Source organism: Phalacrocorax aristotelis, chromosome 1 (genome assembly GCF_949628215.1).
Source record: "Phalacrocorax aristotelis chromosome 1, bGulAri2.1, whole genome shotgun sequence".
Lineage (NCBI taxonomy): Eukaryota > Metazoa > Chordata > Aves > Suliformes > Phalacrocoracidae > Phalacrocorax > Phalacrocorax aristotelis.
Genome location: NC_134276.1, coordinates 21,766,208 through 21,786,984, shown reverse-complemented (window position 1 = coordinate 21,786,984; position 20,777 = coordinate 21,766,208). Strand labels below are relative to the sequence as shown.

Genomic DNA, 20,777 nt, shown 5'->3' with positions numbered 1-20,777 from the left:
TTCTGAAAATAGATGTGTGACTTAACAAAAAACCCTGAATATCATAATAATTTTATATTTCTATGTCAAGTTTCATGTAGAATTACCAATACAAAGAATATTGGTGAGTTGTACTATGCCTAATGATCTAAAATAAGGAGCTGTGGCATAATCTAAACAGTCTGTATTTTTTCTGTGCAGGCCACCTTAAGTATGGAAAAATAAAGAAAATTAAGAACAGCCTGATTAACTGGCTAGAAGATTCAGTACTTGCCACATAATTGCAATAAAACTGTATTAGCTTTATGTAATGAAGCCACATTCATCCTATACATTTTTTCCAATACGCAATAACCTGAAGATTTAATATTATAAAAAAGTTAGCATATAAACAATCTATTAAAATCAATATTGAAACAAAGCTAATGATCTATTCTTATGTTTGTAGTTTTCTGGAGTCACAATTGGATTAAAAAACAAATGCCAGTTCTTAATAGAAGGTACTACAGAGTAACAAGCAGTATTAAAAATGTTACTAGTCATGCTGACAGCTTATATTTCAGTTTTGGAGGTGCCATATTTGTTAGTAAGGTGATCTTATAGCATGTACCTCAAAGACTTTTAGAATACAGAAAGCACATGGGGAAGCATGCTGTACTAAAACACATTTTGTTGACTTAGGTGTAGAAGTTTTATTGCACCTGTGAAAGAAAAGAAAAGAAAAGAAAGAAAATCTACTGCCTTCACAACACTCTTGCCAAATCCAACACCTTCAAACATCAGGAGTTCCAAAACCCAGAGTAAATTTCCAAAATTGAGTGTTTTAGAACCGGCATCAAACTATCATAGACTTCTACAACTCATCTATAGATTTTACTGAGCTTCAAATTTCCTGACTGATGATTAGGTGTACAATGCAATCTTATAGCTTTAGGTCTATTATATAATGAGGTATCTTCTAGAGAATGTGTCTTTTATAATCATCAAAACTTAACAAAAAAAACCCAACTTGCAGGTCTATGGGCTTTAAACTTCAGTGCACTTCAGTAGGTTTAGTAGCAAAATGTGTTTAAATTGTTGCAGTAGACATGTATGACTGACTGTGATATTCTATCATGCCATCATTTTGCTTATTGTCCCAGTTCTCAAGAAAAAAATCCCAAAGACGATATACTGGCTATAACATATGAGAAAGAAATTAACTGGTGTACAATTAAAAAAAACATTAAGAGTACAAAAAAAGAAGTTTGTTTTCATGACAACATTTTGATAAAAATAATGCAAATGGTTAAGGCACATTTAATAACTCTTTGTATTGAAAGCAAGTCCTGAAGGAGATGTAACTGTGCCAGCCGCTTGTTTCCTGTTTCTGCCTCCAGTTTGGTTAAAAGCCCTGCTTAAAAAGCAGACACTGCAGCACTTAATAACAGGTTGCCATTGGGAAAATTTGTTCTCTCTTGGTATCAAGTGGCATTACAACAATATCTGTTGGACACAAGCCATTCACCTCTTATGCATTCAACTGAGAAGTAACTAGAAGTTTTTGCCTCTGAAAGATGTATGACCAAATAGAAGTTCAATACATTTAAAGATTTGTTCATGTTTAGATACTGGTATTTACAGCACTGAGTTCAGTTATCCTCAATTTTATTAAATGAAAGAAAATGGTGGACACAGTTCTTTGAGGTCAGTAAATTATTCCAAATGTATTTTTTTTTAGGTTAACAGTAATATGCTTGCCCAAAATACTCAGGCAAAAGCAATCATCACTGGTAACGTACTTAAGGCTGTGTGGGGCCTACTATGCGTATGTATGAAGAGGGCAATATCAAACAGTAAATTAGGAACATGTAATAAACGTACTGTGGAAGTAAGAACTTCCAGTCTTCCAGGTTCCTAGAATCTACTGTCCTCCAAAATTTACTCCTACATTTACTTGCCTGAGCAGCAGTCATCATTCTACTTCAAAGTCAATCTGTCAGAAAAATATTTCTTCCTTTCTCAAAAAAAACTAAAGTTTCACTGTGAAAGAAAGACACCTCAAGACTCGAGGCAGAATGATTAAGTTAGGGCCTGCTACCAGGTCTTTCATATGTGCAAGCATTAGAAACTTTGAAGTCAACATCATCCATCTTCTAAGGGAAACTTTAGAAGGGATGATGGCTTCCAACTTCAAATCCACTTAACTTTCCTAAATCTTATAAGCCTCCAATATTTGATTTGACATTCCTACTTGATGACCACTTCCATGCTCTGTATAACACTGGCAAGGAGTACTCTGGGAAGTTCCGGATAAGAAAGAGCGATGAAAATATCACCTTATCTTGCCAACAGAGGTCTCTGACATCCAGTGAATAGGATTGCAGCTCCCTTCTAACCACCCTGTTTCCCACCTGCAGCTGTCAACAGCATGCAACAAAATGACAAGGAGTGGCAGATGGCTTTAGCAGAGCCCGTGCCCCACAGGCAAGAAACAAGAGAAGGGAAAGTACTTATGCCGCAGCAACGACAAAGACAAAGAGAACAAGTTAGAGACAAGAACTTCCACTACAGAGCTACACATTGTGATTCTGACCCATACTTATAGAACACCTCCCTTTACACCCTGCCCACAGCCCTTGTACTCTTCCCCTTAGTGAAGTAAATGAGGTCTTGTCTGACCAACTGCTCTGAGAAGGACTATGGGGGGGGGGGGGGGGGGGAGGAGGAATATTGTCACTAGGCAGCATGCATACATTAAATATCATGTTCAATAAATCCATATTTTTCTGAAACTCCCATACATAAAATTGCACAAAATTCAGCAGCTATAAATTTATCTCTGGTTTTGTACAGACAGAGATAGCAGATTAAAGTTGGAACGTGGCTGGTGATAGAAAACATTTGTGTCTATTTCAGGGGCTAAGGGAGGAGAGAAAGGAGGTTTATACTTAGTCAAGAAATATTTGTGCTCTGAGTATCATATGCTTTGAGTTATGTCAGCTGAAGTACCTGACTTTAGAGGAATAATGGTGATAACAATTTAATGCCCTAAAGAAGCATCTCTACAGTGTCTTTACTACCATATACAGCATTTACAGAATGCATTATATCCCAGTGTCTCAAAAAGGGTATAATCAGCACAACTTGAGACTGAACTACATAGTTCATCCCTGGTTTTGCTACTTACAAACAAGGTTCCAAATCCATGCTGGTAAAAGTATGTAAAGTAGTTTATCATCCATGCTCTTCAACATATCCAGACTATCATTAATTGGAAATTATAGTACAATATTGTCACAAAGGTGCAATATGGTGACATTCTTCCTACACTTAAAGCTTTTTAGATGATCAGAACCTGGGATTCACACGGACTCCTAATCCCATTGAAGTTTATGAGACTACTTATACAAATAATGAACAATTCTGTGCTTCAGCATCAAAACTGTGGTAAAAAATGTTGCTCTTTCTGTTCAATACATCTCACTCATCTCAACTTCTAGGACACGCTAGATGAAACCTTGGCATAGAATTGCATTTGTACATATTTGTACTTAGATATGGGAATAACCAATATAATAAAACGAGAATGCCGTTATAATATGAATATTTCACTTATACCAAAGTGTACTAATAGTTATTTTTTGAAGTAATTTTTAAGAATCGTAAAGCATTGGGCTGATTAATACAGTAACTATTGCAATGGTGCAACACCAATGTGTTACACTTACCCAGCCACCCTTTAGTGGTTTTGGACAGCACGCGATGTCTTAAAAAGCAGAGACATGAGTTACTTTCATTCTCAGCATTCTATTAGTATTGCAACTGCAAGTTGTGGAAACTGAGAAAAAGTAATTTATTGTCTCCTTAACTGACAATTTAAACATTTTATTACTTAACTAATAAAGAAGTTTGCTTCTATTTCTAAAAAATCCCTCTTTGTTTACACGGTCAAAAGCTTCCAGTTAATACACTTAATTTGCTTTACATGTTTTGGTGAAGATGTACTTAAAAGAGACTATGCAGTGGTTAACAAACCTATCTACAAGTTGAATCCATTTGCCACTTTTGCTCATATTAAATGCTACTGGACCCCACTGTTGATTTGATAAAAGCATCACTTAAAGTAGTTGCAAGTATAAAGGCAGTAAACAGATATTAAGTGCCACGGTTTTTCATTAATATCAGGTACAGCTTTCAGTCCAAGGTCAGATGAACGGAGACAGACATCAGGGAAGGAAGTCAAACAATCAAAGGCTTTTCAACAGAACCATAATTGTGGCTTTTCAACCTCTTACCAGCCAAGAGAAAGGGTTACTAGCTCCCGTTCCTTCGACTCCAGCTTCAACACTGTCTGAAGCAAACAGCAACTTACTTATGCAATAGACACGACAAGAGCTTGCGAACAAGAAAGCCCAGCTTTCAGGGGCTTTTTGTTCGCCGCACTCCGGCGCCTGGAGGAGTTACTCTAGGGCTGTCGAGACCTGCAAAACCCAGCACCATCAGCTGCGACTCTCCCTTCGCTGCGCGGTGCCCTTCATACCCGCGGTGGGTCCCTCAGCGCAGAGGGGCCGCTTAGCGAGCGGCAGAGCTGGAGCCATCTCGGGGAGGAAGGGACCCAGCGGCGCCCTCCCCTCCCGTCCGCCTGCCCTCCCCCTCCCCGCCGCCGCCGCAGCTGCCCCTTCCGCAGAGAGTCGTTCCCGCCACCTCCCCGGCCCCACGCAGCGGGCCCTAGGCGCGACGGGAAGGCAGAGCGCCCCGGGGGGGCGGCGGGTGGAAGCTACGCCGAGCCCCGGGAAGCGGGGGGGCGCCGCTGCTTCCCCCCCGCGGCAGCCCCGCTCCGCGCACCCTCGCCTCTGAGTCTCCCGCAGAAGGGGGCGAGGGCGCCCCTCAGAGGGAGGGGAGGGGAAGGGCCGGGCACGCTCCGGCCCTGAGGGGGTCTGGGCCGCCCGCATCTCATGCACGCACCCACCTGCACTGCCCTGCCCTGCCACGCCGCGGCCCGTAGGGCGCCCCGGCCGCTGTGGCGGGGTGCGGGGTCCCCCGGCCGCCCGCTCCCTCCTTCACCTCCTCTCGCTGCCGCTCGGCCCGTCACCCCGGCAACGCCGCGGCGCGCCGCTCCCCCCCGCCTTCGCCGGAGGGGCCGGGGTCAGGTGACCGGAGGGAACCAATCAGAAGCCCTCCGGCCCACGTGCCCTGTGGCGGGGAGGTGCGCGCCCGCGGAGGCAGCGGCGGGAGGACGGGAGGGGTCGCGCGGCCGAGGCGGTTGGGCGTCGCGCGGGCCCGGCGGCGCAGAGAGGTAGTTAACGCCCGCCGCCTCGGGCACTCTACTGTCTCGTTCTCTGTGTCTGTGAGGGGCCGTTCTCCTGCCTCGTCCTCCGTGAGGGGCAGCCCGCCTCCCGCTAGGTCCCCTCCCTGCCGGGACCCGTGTCCCCGGTGGTGAGCGGTTGGGTGTGTCTCGTGCTAGTGGTGTTAAGCTGGGGTAAACCACAAATGAGGCACTTGGGTCCCTTTTATCCTTCTGGGAGGATGGCTGAGGCTTGCTGTGTGCCCTTAGGTGGTTCGTTGCAGGCTTCAGTTGCTGCCCTGCCTCCAGAGGCAGCCTGGGCTTTGGGGCTGCAGCCTTGGTGTTGCTGATATCTCTCAATAGGAGCCTTGCCTCAGAAGTGTTTATGGCTGCCTGTCTCTGGACTGTTACGCTGTTGTTAAGCGGACTGGGCAAACCCCTTTGCTGTCATTCTTGAGGTGAATGTAGGAGTCTTTGCAACTCAACCAAAGGCCCTTTCGCCTGTCCCACCCAAAGACCATGATGGAGGACCTCTGACAATGCACTGAAAAATTCTCTCCAAATTACCTCAGTAGCTTTTTTTTCCTGCTAACTCTGAATCTGAAATATTCCATTCTGCAGGTAATAAGTTACCCAGCAATGAGCGTAGTGTCAAATGCGAGTTCAGAAATCCAGCCCTTCACAAAGAATAAATTGTTTGCAGCCACTAGAAAGTGCGTACTTTACTGCTCCTTACTGTGATGTAAATTATGAGCTTTGCTGGAGCTAGTGATGCTCTAACATTGGTGAAACCAATCTTAGAGACGTTGCAGAAAGAACTGCTACTGCAGGGATTTCAGGTCATTGGTTTTACTTCTAGTAAAAAGGTTAACGATAGCACTACAGCCTAGACAATTGTATGGATATAATGGGAACTGAATTAGGTTCTAAAGAGAATGAACTAATGGATATACTTGGCAGTAAAGCGTTTCCAAACAAACAGAGTTTTTGGGAACTTCTTACAGAGATAAAATTTTGGAGTTCACCCGCCACGTGGAGTTTTATAAAAACAAGTAGCGCTTATTGAAATGCGGCAAGTTGTCTGCAAAGACATAAGTGATTGCTGCAAAATGAGTTGTTTTCTATTAAAAAAAACAAACAAACAAACAAAAAAAAACCTAACTCAGAACTTGCAGGGGTTTTCCTTTAATTATCTTAAAACAGGCCTGCAAAGAAGGGTTTTGCTTCAGGACCCTTGCCAGAAGGAGCTCTGCAAAAGGCTACAATTTCAGTGAGGAATGGCACGCTACGGCGCAATGGCGGTGCATCTGTTGTGAATGGCAGCTGCTGCACAGCACTGAGCCTGCTACATCCTTTCGCTATTTACAGTCAGCTGTTTTGTATGTTATCTCTTTTGTGTAGGCACAAGTGAAATGTATTGCATGAGTTTTTCTAAGTGGAGTCATCATGTGTTTCAGAAAGTAGAATAGTTAGACAAGTGTATTAAAACATCCCAGAGTTCTTAGTGTTGACTGAACACTGAGGATTACCATATAAAGAAGCATTAGGACTTTCCCATCACACGGGGTTACTATGCTGATGAATTAAGAGCAGCACGTAGTCTGTAACACTGAAACTTAAATGTTTATGCCCCTGTTGTAGCATGTAAAATATTTCCTCTAAAGGTAAAGTGGATGAGTTAATTCCATTCATCATTGAAAGATGTTGAAAACTGTGGGCTTTCTTTTGTTTTAAATCATGATATTTCTTCTAAGGAAAGGGAAGAAGTGAACTGCTAGAGCAACTAGTATAGATGCAGGTATAGAGATTCTCACTAGAGTAGAGAAAGCAGAAAAGAAATATTTGGAAAGCAGTTTCAGCTGACCCCTTTGATAAGACTAAGTTGCGTGGCATATCTGATGTGGAAGGAGAAATTGTACAGCAATAGGAAGTTGTTATCTCCATATCTCAAATGCTAACACAGTTCCCCCAGTCAACTGCAAGACAGATCTACTCTTGTTATGACAGCTGTTGGAAACTGATGTTAGTATAACTGTGCAATGTCTTTTGATACTCTTAAATATTACAAACCTTAAAATATGTTTATGATGTTATCTAAGACACACTGTTTGGAAATGGCTCTATTTATAATCAGAAGTTGCTCAAGCTATTTTAATAAATAAATTATATACTTGTGAGTTTCCTAGTCAGATTTGCTTGAAAAGGCATTGTGAACTTTTTCCTTCTGAAGACTTAAGCCTGAGGATTAATTAATGTTTATACAGCACTTTGTAAAAGCAAAGTCACAAGTGCCAAGAATTATTATTATTTAATCCTTAACAGTCAGATCAATGAAAGACTAAACTGTCAGAGAACTGCTATTTAAAATAACAAAAAATGCTGAAAATCCTCCCCCCTCCCATGCTTAAATATGTCAAACTGTGCTTTCATTTCAGTTTCACATACAGACAAACAAAGATATTTTTTCAGTGTAAATGGGTTAACGCCCATCTGTGTTTAAATATGTGGGAAGATTACATAAAATCCTAGGGACTTTTTACAAAATGAAAAAAATCTTTGTATCTGAAATGCATTTCTAGGGCCTAACTTTGGCAGATATTTATGTATGTAAGTCCCACTCATCAGTGCAATCTGATTAACCAGTGTAACCTCTGTGTGCAACTCTACCCATTCGTGTGATGGGTCAGATCCTTATAGTGATAGTTTAATTGTATTAGGCTCACAACTATTTTGACTTCTGAGGGAAAAGAATCCTTACATTATTTTTTTAAATTTGCTTCTCTTTCTACTTTACAGCCAACAGAGGTATGGTTTAGAAACAATTTTCCTCAGAAAATAAATGTACGTGTTGGAAAACTAGCAACAAGCAACAGAAGATTGGAAAGGTAGAGAAGCTCATCAGTGAAGTATAGACTTAATAAATAAAACCATCTTTTCAGGCTTCCAGAAACATGTTTTAGTCCATCTGTGTCACTTAAGGAAAAATACTAAATTTTGCTTTGGCTATGCCTTAATAGTCTTCCTTGACATCTATACGCACATTATTCATGCAGTGCTAATTACTTTCCTTATAATGTAATTGACTTGTTAAGTCAGAATATGAATTAATTGGTGGCATAGAAAACTAAATGATACCAAGTCAGGCCTAGTTAAACTGTGTATGGCATATTATCTCTTGATATTCAGTAAAATTAAAATTTATATATACAAATATACTTCTAATTAGAAGAAACCAAGCTTGCAGACTGACTAATGAAAGCTGACTACATTTATCTGGAAGGGTTGATAACAATCTTATTCAGATGCAAGCAGACTGTTAAAATTTGGGTTTGCATGTTACTGTAGTGCACATTGAAATATGAACATCTTGAGGGTCCTGTAGACAGATAAACTTCTTAAAGAATAGTTTTCAAACAATGCTTAACAGCTATCAGTTATGCTGACTTCTGGTTGCAATTTGTTAATAAACAGATGTACTTCACATTTATATACACTTAAATTTATATCTAAAGTCAGTATTTCAGAGGAACTCTCTATCCACCATTAAGACTAGATTTTCAAAGAGCTCAGTGTCTGGAATATTGAACTTCTTTGCAAGTCTGGCCCCAATTATGGGTTCTAAGTTCTTCTGAAAATCTAAATCATATTTAAATACCTTCAGAAGAAGCTTGAGCCTTATTTCAACAGACTGGCTCCAGCTGCAGACACAGAACACTTACGGGTTTGGCCCAAACTCACCCCAAAATCTGGCCCTTTAAAACTGCAAATGTACAGTGAATAATCCTAAATCTCTTAATGTTTGTTCCTTTACAATGAATTTCTGGAGAAGGTGTCTTAAATTTTCTGAAACACAGTACGTGTTCATAAATGAGCATTTGAGGAACAGAATACAAAATGAATGGAAATTGCTTAACTGAAATAGGAGCAAAACTTCCATGAAGTTCAGCAAAACCAGGTGTTTGCTCTAGATAAACTTAAGAATTCTTTAATATATTAATTAAAATGCCTTAGAGGAAGCTTCTATCATCATAATAAAATGTGACTTTTATTATCAAGATTTCTTTCATACAGTATAGTTGAACTATCATCTCTTCAATCTTGAAATAAAACCATTTTCCTTTTATATATAAGGATGTTATGTTTATAAATTTAGTTGTAATAACTTGTAGAAGAGGAGACTTTTTTCATCTCAAGTATGGAACTATTAGGATTAAAAGTGTTGCTTGAAGTCACAGTTTAATAAACGCACTGAGAGCAAATAAAATATACACAGTGCGTAAGAAATTTGGCTGGTCTTTTCTTAGGAAATAAATACTCCCCTAAGTCATGCAATACTTGTATTCAAATATAACTTCACAAAACTACAGACAGTAGGAATGACCAGTGCACACCAAAATCTTATATACCTGCAAAATATTGGCAAAAAATTGATTTTGCTTCAGTTTTCAATTGTCTTTATATTCTAGATAGTCTGTTCTCAAAATTCTGCCTGAGTTGCAAATAAAATGCCACAGAAATTGATAAATAATCTTTCGAACTTTGTACACACAATGATGTGTAGTATTACTGTTTATGTGAACTTTATAATTTCTTAAAATCTTGCAACACAAAACTGCAAAAAAATACAAAATCCAGTACCTGTTATCTGATGAAGTTTTCCAGTGCCCAGGCTTTCTGCAGCTTAATTTCACACTGCCAGAGCTTCTGTATTAAATGCTTTTACCTCCTTAAAAAAAAAAAAAAAAAGTATGTCAGCACAAGCCCAGACGAAACTCCAAATCCGGGAAAATAAAATTAACCATGCAGATCAAAGGCAGACGAGCACTGAGACCAAATGCCTGTAATCTGATCAGTGATCAGTTGCCGTACATCAAAGGCAGTGCTTTGGAGAGGAAAAAAAAAGCTCCTTTTCCAGCAGGTAGTTGCACTCTTAAATTCTGCCTTTCAGTGCTCGAGTTCTTTTGTTAAAAATCGATCACTAGCTCTTTTTCCCCCTTTCCTTGCTTGCGCTGGGAGAATGCACACGATTCTGAAATGCTTAGAGTTGAGTGGCTGGATCTGTAGCTTTTGAGTTCCCAAGCTGTGTTGTGGATTGTGTGTTGGAAGCTTTCCCCAGTGCCAGCGGGTTCCGCTTCATCCCTTTCATCTCGCTGAGCTGCAGATCCCATGACATCATTCAGTGCTGTGGGACTGGTTAGAGAGCTATAATACAGCCTGTGGGGGAATACAGCTAAAGAGCAACAAGAGTTTGCATGATTTCTAATCAGGTTAGTCCATTGTAACAAACCCAAGGCTTGCTTCAAAGTTTTCGTTACATTAAAGTTCCCTCCCAAGAAGGGAGAAGTGTGGTTATAAGGTTTTCTTAAAAAGATGCTTTATAATTTTGTCTGCAGCAGGAAGTTAACATTTTCCATAAAATTCTGGACATCAGACATGCAGGTCAGTTTGCTAAGCAGCTGTAATACATGACAGAAAACTACTTTTGTTTGCCTCTTCACTGAGGTTTGGAGAGGAGGAAATGATGTATTTTGTGCACTGGAATTGGTTTTTTGCACTGGCAAAATCAAGCACAATAGAGCATACTCTTCGTCCCCGATTCATGTCCTCCTGCTGCTTACTGTGTGGCCTTTTGCAAATCATTTTATTTGAGCCTGATTCATCTGTGGCTCATGATTCCTTTACGTAAATGAGCTGTAAAGCTGCCATAAGGAACTCTCAGAAGCTTTTTAGTGTAAAGGCATTTTGTAAAGCTGGGGTAGATTCAGTGGTCGCCATTGCGCTGTCAGCAGAGGGAGGCTTTTGGGGGAGCAGAAGTGTATTGTCAGACATTCTCTGTGCTGCTGCTGTTCATAGACCTGAGAATTGTTGGAGGGTCCTGTGCAGCGCTGGCGAGCAGGGGAATTCTCAAGGCTGCTGTGACTTGCACTGCTTCGGTACAAAGGAAGTGCAGAAGAAATGTGCAACTGAATTTCATTTTCTCTGATTTGAGGCAAGGTTAGCTTTTGGCAAAGAGATTAATTCAGCCCTCTGCACTTCAGCTGTTAATAAAAGATACAAATATCAAGCAGGATGGCGTTTGGGCTAATCAGCCATATTGAAGATATCACTGAAGTTCTCATAAACATACACCCCATATTTTGGGTATACCACATGTGCAGATGAAAGTGATACAAGCATGTCAACTGGTAGCCATTGGTAGTCTCCTGCAAATATTTGCACACTGAGTAACCGAGAATTCATTCAAAAGGCAAAAGTAAAAAGAGGAAATATGCTAGTCATGGTTGCCTTGAGCATTAAAAACAACAGTAAACAATCAGCAGATAATGGGTACTGGATAGTCGAGTGCAAGAGCGATTAAGTGTCTTGTTGAGATTCCTCACGCTATGCCCCGTTTGCAGGCTGCAGCCTCCTCCCTCCCGCCGCTGGCCCCCTGCCAGGGACAGGGTGCGCTTGTCCGACTCTTGCCTTTTGCAGCCTGGGAGCTGCCTGGCCCCCCTGCAGAGCCCCTGCTGCCCACTGCCCGCAGCCCTCCCTCCGCCTGGGCCCCTGGGTGCCAGGCTGCCCCTGGGGAGCTCCTGCTGCGCTCGGTAGATGAGGGAGCCTTCTGCTGGTGGGATGGTGTACTGTGGGCACCACCAGGCCTGTGGTGAGCACGGTGCTTCACAGCGACGGTAATTAACATTTCCAGAAAGCTTTGAGATCCTTATAAGGGGTGCCGTATAATGTAGTTTTGTTCCTATTTGGACATAGTTTAAATGTTGTTTTGGATCATCTATCCAGGTAGGCCTGTGGGGATGTTCTGGTAATTGAGATGGAGAAGTGTTGCAGGTACAAAGGAGTATCATGCAGGTAATGAATCTGACTTTCAGGAATACACGGCTGGATAAACAAACCATAAATTTCTCTCTTTCTCTCATTTCCCCTTCCATCTATTATAAATAAAAATATCCAGACTGCTTACTTCTGTTTTAACGTTAATTTGCACTCTTCTGACATACAGCTTCCCCCTACATACTGGAAGATTTTTTGATAACAGTCCATTTGTTGCTTTCATGGTAAGACTAGGAATGCTTATGCTGAAATAAAATTTACGGGTGAGCTGTACAGAACTGAAATAACCCTTTTCTGTCCGTTCATTCTGTTCATTTTCTGTAAGAACAATACTGTTCACAGAAAGCACCTCTCATATCTCTGGATTTTAAGCAAAAGCAAGTCCTGAAGGTCTATTAGAGGTCTTTGATCTTTCTTTTGTACATATGAAAAACAGAAGTAAGGTTAATTATTACCAATTTAACCTTCTAAAGCTTAAGCATTGCATTTTGCATTTATGACACTATTTTTCACTGTGGAGGCTGGAAGCCTGAACAATCTGCTCTTTCCTATTCTACAGCTTCCTCAAATTTTGATCAGAAGTGTGTAATAATAACCACAGTTGTCTATATAAATCAGTATTTTTCCAAAGGTTGATAATAATCTTTTCTCTGTATATCAAATGAGAATAATAAGTATATATATTGTGATTTGTATAAGGCACAGAACAGACTAGTACCAGAGCCAGAAATAGAACCTGTGTAACGTGACACTTACACCTTCTGATCATCAGCTCATGCTTCCTCTTGTAGTCACTAATCCAGCAAAGCATTCAACCACAAGTGGTTTGATTAAAATACATCAGACTACTCACTAGTTGTTTGATTCTAATCACTGAAATTACTGGGTAGGATCTGACCGGAAATTTCTGGAGTTGGGCATCCAGCCTCTATTCACTGTTGAGGTATCTAAAAAGCTTTTCTAGAAGTGCTTGTGTTTCCTGTGTGAAACCAGAGAGAGAGGTGTCTCTGAAGTCCTGCAGAGGGAGATGCTGCCTCCCTAATTCGTTGCTTAAACTTTTCTGAACTTAGCAAGAATCTTCCTTAAGAAATATTTGGTGGGTTTACCATTCTCTTCTTACTATGTGAGGACCTCAAGTTCGTAAGGACGTTGCGTCATTTTCCTCCTAAAGGTTAGGCAAGAATTGGAGAAGGGTTTTAAATTAGGTAGGTTAGATGCCATTTTAGGAATTCTTAGGGAAACAGAACAAAGCCCAGGGCTGCTAATCATGCCCAAAGTGCTTCATTGGGTCAAAGCCATAAAGATAGTCAGGTGATAGAAATTGGAACTTTCTGGAGATGTTTCTTAGAAGAAACAATCAAACCTATCAGACAGCTGTCAGTGGTTATACAAACCCCCTGACCCATGCTTAACAAAGATCTTGTATTCATGCTATGCCTAACATACTTGTATCATACACATCAAACAATTTACCATATTGTCTGCACCACTTCACCGTACCTCTTCTGTCTCTCTTCCATCTACTTCAGTCCATAGGAGCTCCAACAGAGGTTCAGAAAAGAAGTCAAGAATCATCGTAAGAAATGCGATGCCATAATTAATTATAGCCCACTCACTGGCCATGCACCCATTGTTTGTGTTCACCACAGCCTTTCTAAGTGTGGCATAGATACCAGATATCCTATTAAAAATGTCACACCAGCAACATCAGTGCAGTTGCAAACTTTCATCATGCACATCTACTGGGTCAGCTGTGTCCCTGTGATCCGCAATGGGCTGCTGATTTATAGAGGTGAAAGACAATTTTCAGAGCCTTTTGTGGCAGGTCAGCACTGGCTCTGAAGCAGTAGTTGTCCGTCTAGGCCCCAATTGTAGTCAGAAGTGCTGAACATCACCCTTCTAAAGCATTAGGGGGGATATCGTTCCATGAGACTGATCAATTCTGTGGTCTGGCGAGATGCTTTAGAATACCCAAATCCATCCTCCTGCATGATCTGCATTGCCTTCCCACAGAAGCATGCTGTTTCTGCCTTATCACATGGGTGTTGTTAGTCCAGGTATTGCTGATACCTACTCCCACTCTCTGTGCTTACAATCTCCCTGATAGTCATAAGGTTCATAAGATCTTCAACTACAACACCTTTAGGCAAAAAATCAAGACCTTTTGGCATTTCCTGAAAGACTGGCTCACTTTTATCCCAGAGTATGTCTGATGAGACCTACCATAATCTGCAACACTCTGGACAGTCATTGCAGAGCAACTTGTCCTAGTTAACTCTAGTATTGAATGTAGCCCCAGCTGTTTTTTACTTTCAGTGGAAAAGCCCTGTCTGCCATTGATATGTGCTGCAATAGCAGGTCTTTGACCTCATGACTTATGAGGAGAAAACAGCTTTGGTTTGCCTCTCTTTGCTCCTGAATTTTTATTGCTGCTTCTCTGTGCTTTTTGCCCCATGGCTCTTCATAGGACCGAGCTTTGATTGGTTCCCTAATAGGTACCCTAAGATCTAAGCGAAATGGAGATTTTTGGTTCTTGGCTCACCAGGTGAATCACTCTATGGGAAGCCTCAAGGGCATTCCCGCATCTAGATAATGCAGAAGGTTGAGAATTGGCTTTGAGGTTGTCCTCAAGGGTAATGTAGATGTACCCTATAGGAAGTATTAGTTAATTCACCTGTGATTGGGAGTCAGAAGTTGCGGTTTTATTCCTGGTTCTATCACATGGGTATGACTGGAGGCAAGTTACTTTTTCTCACTGGGTTACATCCTGAGTTCCATAAGTTATAGCGAATATTAAATCAAAGGAACAATGGCAGTTTATGCCATATGGCCATCCAGTCCCCCCAGTATGTTTCCATAAGTCTTTAAAAATAATGTAAAGATAATTATTTGTAATACTGTACTTGAGATAACACAAAACAATTCTGTATGAATTCCAAACCAAAATAACCTGGTTCTGAAACTTCAAAAGTTTCTGTATTTAAAGTGTTTTTGAAGACTAAAAAGAATAATATGCATCCCTCAGGCACTAGTGTGCTTCTCACTTTACTCTGCACTGAAGTTTCACAGCCCTTAGCTGTCCTCACACACATCAGAGAAGTGAATCAAAAGCATAAGAGTTGTGTCTTTGTAATTGTTCCTTATTGTTTCATTAAATGGAAATACAAAGTTACTTCCCTCTTTTACACCAAGTTTTCCACTTGTACTGAAATGGTCCACTGTGATTTTCTACCTCTTAGGGTGGCTGAAGCTCTGCACCAGCATGCAAACTTTAATAACGTAGCATTCTTTCCAGAGGTGCTGGTGGAGTTGTGTCAATGAACTGACTTCCCCCAAGGTTGTTGGAGCTTGATCAGTGATATTATTCACGTAGCTAGAACAGAAGATTCGATAGACTCATGATTTTGTAATTTGTATTTCAGAAGCCAACGGATGTTTTTGAGGCACTATATTTTCAGCCTACTGTTAAAAAATTTATGTACATAGTAGCATGGCCTTCTCTTTGGAACAATTTATTATCCAGCCTTTACTCTTAAAGCTTGCTAAGGTCTCAACCAGGTTACACCGTGTTTTGCCAGATGTTGAAAAAAAAACAGTATAAAAACCCCCAACACTCCAAATCCAAATCTAACTGTTCTATAGACAAGGCAAAGAAAGCAGATGAAGTGGGAAGAAAAGGAATGGAGAAACAAATCTATGTGCAATTAACTGATCAGGAGGAGAGATCATAGCTGGCCACCTGCCTAGTTGTTATCAAAACACATGTTTAGAAGTATTACCTTAAGGCAGCTTCAGCAAAACAATTCTAAAAGATCATGAAGTTAGTTTCAACTAAAAAGAATGGTTTTTTTACAAAATTATGTTTATAAATACTTAGGTCCGATCACAGAGATACTGTAATCACATGACCACACTTCTATCTTCAAAATTTGCTCAGTTTTGCCCTTTATTTTCACTTTGTAGTTCAGAATTTTCCCTATTTAAATAAAACACCCTCAGTCTATCTCATAGATCTTTATACCAATTCTCCCTTCCTCTTCCCTTTTTTCTGTCAATCTTAACCAGAATTGGCCCTCTTTCCGAATCTTTTTTTTTCCCCGCTTGTAACCAAGAACAAACTAAGAACAAGGTTACTTACTATTTTATCAGTACTTCATTTTAAATTGTTTTCTAAAATACTATTTTATGCTAGAGCTTTGATTCAGGTCCTAGTTACTTAAGGTATAAACTTGTAGAAATGTAGTAGCCAAGATCCTCAGCTAATACGTGTAGTTTCCTGTGAGTTATATCAGTACAGGCCTGCTAACAACACGATTCTTCTTACCCTGATTTGTCATTACTTTGGCATGTGGGAACTCACTTCAACAGTTCAAATGTAAAATCACATACTGCCTAAATCAAATCCTAGACTCCAAAGTACACATACTGCAAACGCAAATCCAAGTCTCTGTGCCGAGCAATTTCAGTTCCTTATGGAGTAACTGCAAGCTGTGGATACATATTCCCTCTGCAGTTAAGATTGTAAGAGCGTGAACTTAGTCACTCAAAAGCTGACAATCATCTTGAAAAGTGAAAAAGGGGTAGAGAGTTGAGGTTTCTCTAATTCTTTAATTCCATCCCAAAGCACTTGTATGCCCATATCTTTAAGCAGGAGACAGTCAATAGGACTTAAATATATGCATATTTCTGAACTGGGGCCTAGCCTGCCTGTTATTTTTGGAGATTCAGGCATAAAGTGCCTTTTTGCAGACAATGATATAGTATCTGACCTGTGGAGCAGCATTAGTGTAATTTTTTGGATGAGTTTCGCCTCCTAGAGAAAAGTAGATTTGTTTGAAGAAATTAAAGACAAGAAGATATACAGATTGTCACCACTCTTAAATAGGCAGCTTTGATAAACAGTGCTATCATTGAGAAGACATCTGAACAGAATCAATGTCTCAGAAGAAATAGCAACTAAATCTAATCCCATAGCAACTGTCTGCAGCCCCAGTTGCAATATGTATTTTTTTCACATATTCTACTTTGAAAGAGTTGACAGATTTAATTTTTTTTTCCCCCAGTTATAGATGATAAACTATACTTTCCCTGTATGATGTGATAGCAGCTGCATCCTACTGTCTATAAGAAATCTTCCATGTTAGCTACAGCCGTAAAAATGCCAAAAGAATAAGGAAGAAGATAAACAAAAGAGTGTAAGTTATAAAAAGGATCAGGCTCAGCTGATACTTGCTGCCAGCTTTTTTAAAGCAGATGTTCTTCTTCTGACATTCATCTGCGTTTAGTCCGCAGTTCTGTATCTAGTTTGACACACATTTCCTAGCTCATGATTTGTAAAGCTTTCATATATTTTCTCTAGATACATTGTTGCACTTTTCCTCACCTTAAAACTCTGTATGCTCTTCTAAAAAAACAAAAAGCTGTGAAAAAATAGTTTCAAACTGCCTAAAACCAAGAGACTATGAAGACTTAAGTGAAGATGACTCAGGAAAAGCAACCATGGGTTCTAATAATATCTTCAAAGTAATATTATAAGTGATGAGAGGACAGCTTTAAGATTTGGTTAGAAAGGGTTATGAAGGTATAACAGATTTTTTTAAATCAGGAAAATACTGTGACAGCCATTTGTCTTAGGAAAGGTAACAAAACAATCATAGTCAAGGCTGGTGACTCTCACCTAATGATACTAATTCCTTACTGAAATTCCACAGAAAAATGACTTCTTAGAAGCCTGTTTATTCTGTGGAACATGACCTTGCATGGCAAAGTGTTTTATTTCTTGATTTACTTTTGTGTGTGTGCTTGCTCTCTCTCAAAATATTAAGCTATAGAAATGTGGCTCCACTATTTATATGATATATTCCAGCTTCTGGCCTGTTCTATGTGCTTTGGTGTTAAACACATCCTTTTATCAAGGAACTGAACTGTATAGAATGGCCAAAACCATAAGAAACCTAATAATGCCCCTATTGTTCTGTAACTTAACATCATGCTGTATGAAGCAATTCCTCCTTTTGTTTATTCTGGACCTAGTGACTTGTTTCATTTGATACCCAGAAGTTCTTGCAATAAAATAAACAGGGATTATTTGTTCCATACCAACATTTGGGATTTTATTTTAAGTTTTCAATAATCTTTGTTTTTGCACCCTAGAAAATACTGTTATGAAACTACTGTCTCATTTTGGCACTTAGTAGTAATACCTGGCAGTTGAAGGGCTCCATGATCTATGAGACAGTGGATGCCTGGTATGTTCCACAAGGTCACAAATGCCTGGACTGACCCTTATGCCCCATTGGACTCCTGCCCAATTGCATGTTCATGCAGCAATGTTGACCTGACAGAAAATCATCTGGACACAACAGGCATAGGTAGGTGTAGAAAAAGGAGGTATCAGAGGGATCAGATTTAAAGGGATCAGAATGCTGCGTGGGAAGTGTCAGTAGGTCAAAGATAGCAGCCTGCTGCAAAGGGAAAATCAGTTATTTGGGGGGCTGGAGATTTTTTTAAGCAGGAACTGTGTGGAGATGCAGTCTCTCTGTAGAGGCTGCAGAATGGGAATGGATATATAGGGTACTGATGGGTTATACACGGAGATCACCATAATATTTCAGTAGCGAGTGTGTTCAGAAATTTTAGGTGCCACTGCTAGGACAGTGTAACAGTTTGCAGCAATCACAGTACAGATCTTCTGTTCAGCTCCCCCTGACCCTGCAGCATCTGGCCCTACACTGCCCCTGCCTTTCCCTGCAACCTAGAACAGATATTACTTGCACAGCCTCCCTTCTCCAGCAGAAGAAGGATCAGTGGCTAGAAGCTGTCTGTGTTCTCACATCCTTTTCTTTGTCCTTGAAACACCTGCTGCTCAGAGCAGACTGGAGTATCCAGTAGGGAATCTGTGTGTCCTAGAAGTGGAGAGGATGACAAAAGGTGGTTCTGTGGTACACGAAAGCCAAAAGAGGTGAATGTAGAGGAGACCTCAGTGGTCTGAGAACCAGCCTGCTTTGCAGCACCTGCTGTCAGAAGTTATTTTGAAGAAGAGGTTGTCGTTCCTCCATGAGACCAAAGTGACTGCTCTGGAATGGCACTGACCATTTCAGCAAAAGGTTTATCAAGACTGAAGCACTTATGACTTCATGGTACATATTTGGTACTGATATCACTGAAAGATTCAAAAAGTATCACTCATCACTGCTACAGGAAAAATGTGTATCAAGGGATCTCTGAGAATGATGTGCTCTTATTTCCTGCTGATCTTTGCCATATTTATTTACTTAAAGTGAAGAAAGCCTGTTATTTTATCAGCTTCTATATGCCTATCCTCAATATAGTGTTTATTCAGATAAGGAAGACTAAATCAGACAAATCAGCTGTAAGTACCTGCTCCGCACAGCTACGCCGTACTCAGGTTCCGGTAAACTGCAGCTACACTCACTTCTGCAACCCCGATTAGGCTCTAGGCTTCCTACAGCAGTATCTCTTGGTCTGAAGTGCCAAACAAATTTGTGCCGCTATTCAAATTTCTTCAGAGTCTTATGGAAGAACCTGTTTGACCTTTCCTTTCATATGCTGGAAAGTGTTTGCAACATCCCACCATCATAAGTTAAATAAAGCATGTAAGACTTTGCCCAGTCTTACTTCACTGCATGACCTGAGTTACAGCCAGTGCTGTAACCGAAAGAGCAACACTATCTTGTAGTGTCTTTCAGCAGGAGGCAGAAGAGCCAGAAACGATGGCAAGAGATTTGGCTTCCTCTCTGGAGGATGCAGTGAGTGGCTGATGGGAGAACATACAGATTGTGTATGAACTTGCCATTATATTGACACCAGGTGCTGATTTTAATAGCTAAAGTAATTGGAAGCAGGTTTGCTGATAGCAAGTTGTCAGACTGCATGCAGGCAGCTGTCAGTTCTGTCATGCAGAACAGGGTGTGAAGCACTACCTGGAGATATTCTGGTTGGTGGGCATTTGTGAGGCAATTGTGATTTATCCAACCTGCATGGGGACTGCTGATGAACAAGCACTTGACTGGGACAAGGGAGCAGCTAGAACAATCAAAAATACATATGTGGTGTGCTCTTTGTTCCTCTTCCTAGCTCTACTTGGAAAATATATATAAATAATTTAAAAAGAAAGAATGGTTATTCTTTCATTTTATACCTCTTCATCAGCCACAGAAAAGAATGAATGAACATTGGTAGGGATGCAATGATAGGACATCTAATATCTCTGAGACTCATGTATCTGAGGGACAAGGGGGGATCTTAATACTTCCAGATGAATGTACTGGACAACTGTTCATTGTTAATTCAGAGAGCCCAACGTAATTTCTAGTGCTCTGCCGCACAAAGCTATATGCTGTACTGGCGGAAGATCTAATGCTCAAAGACTAGTTGCTTGATGGTGTTAGAATTTTGGCTGACTGAAAACACAAAAAGTTTTGTTCTGTAAACCTGTCTGAATGGTGATGTGTTCAGTACTGTTCATGCTATTCATGCTGTTGGGAAAGAGCTTTAACCAGGAGTGGGTTCAAGATAGTACCTGAAGGCAGGTGTGGCTTCAGGAACCCTCAGGAAACCACTATTACCTGGAGGAGTGGAAGGTCCTTTCTGTGAAGAAATAGAGGGGGAGATAGGTGGAGGTATCAAATACTAGTTATCAAGTACTAGTAATCTGGCACATTTTTATATGATTTCAAAT

General features: G+C 40.5%; 1 protein-coding gene across 4 annotated transcripts in view; it reads right to left on the bottom strand.

Annotated features, from left to right (window-relative positions):
* Positions 1 to 10,424, bottom strand: part of TNFRSF19 (TNF receptor superfamily member 19) — a 60,629-nt gene extending 50,205 nt beyond the window's left edge. Inside the window, exons 1-2 of one of the 4 annotated variants that reach the window (XM_075083552.1) lie at positions 10,115 to 10,424; positions 9,884 to 9,971 (exon numbers count right to left, since the gene is read on the bottom strand). The gene's annotated coding sequence lies outside the window, so the exon portion shown is untranslated. Of the gene's footprint in view, positions 1 to 4,256; positions 4,681 to 9,883 lie in introns of those variants that run through there. The other 3 variants (XM_075083541.1, XM_075083561.1, XM_075083571.1) reach the window with 3 other exon arrangements.
* Between the last annotated feature and the right edge of the window lie 10,353 nt (positions 10,425 to 20,777).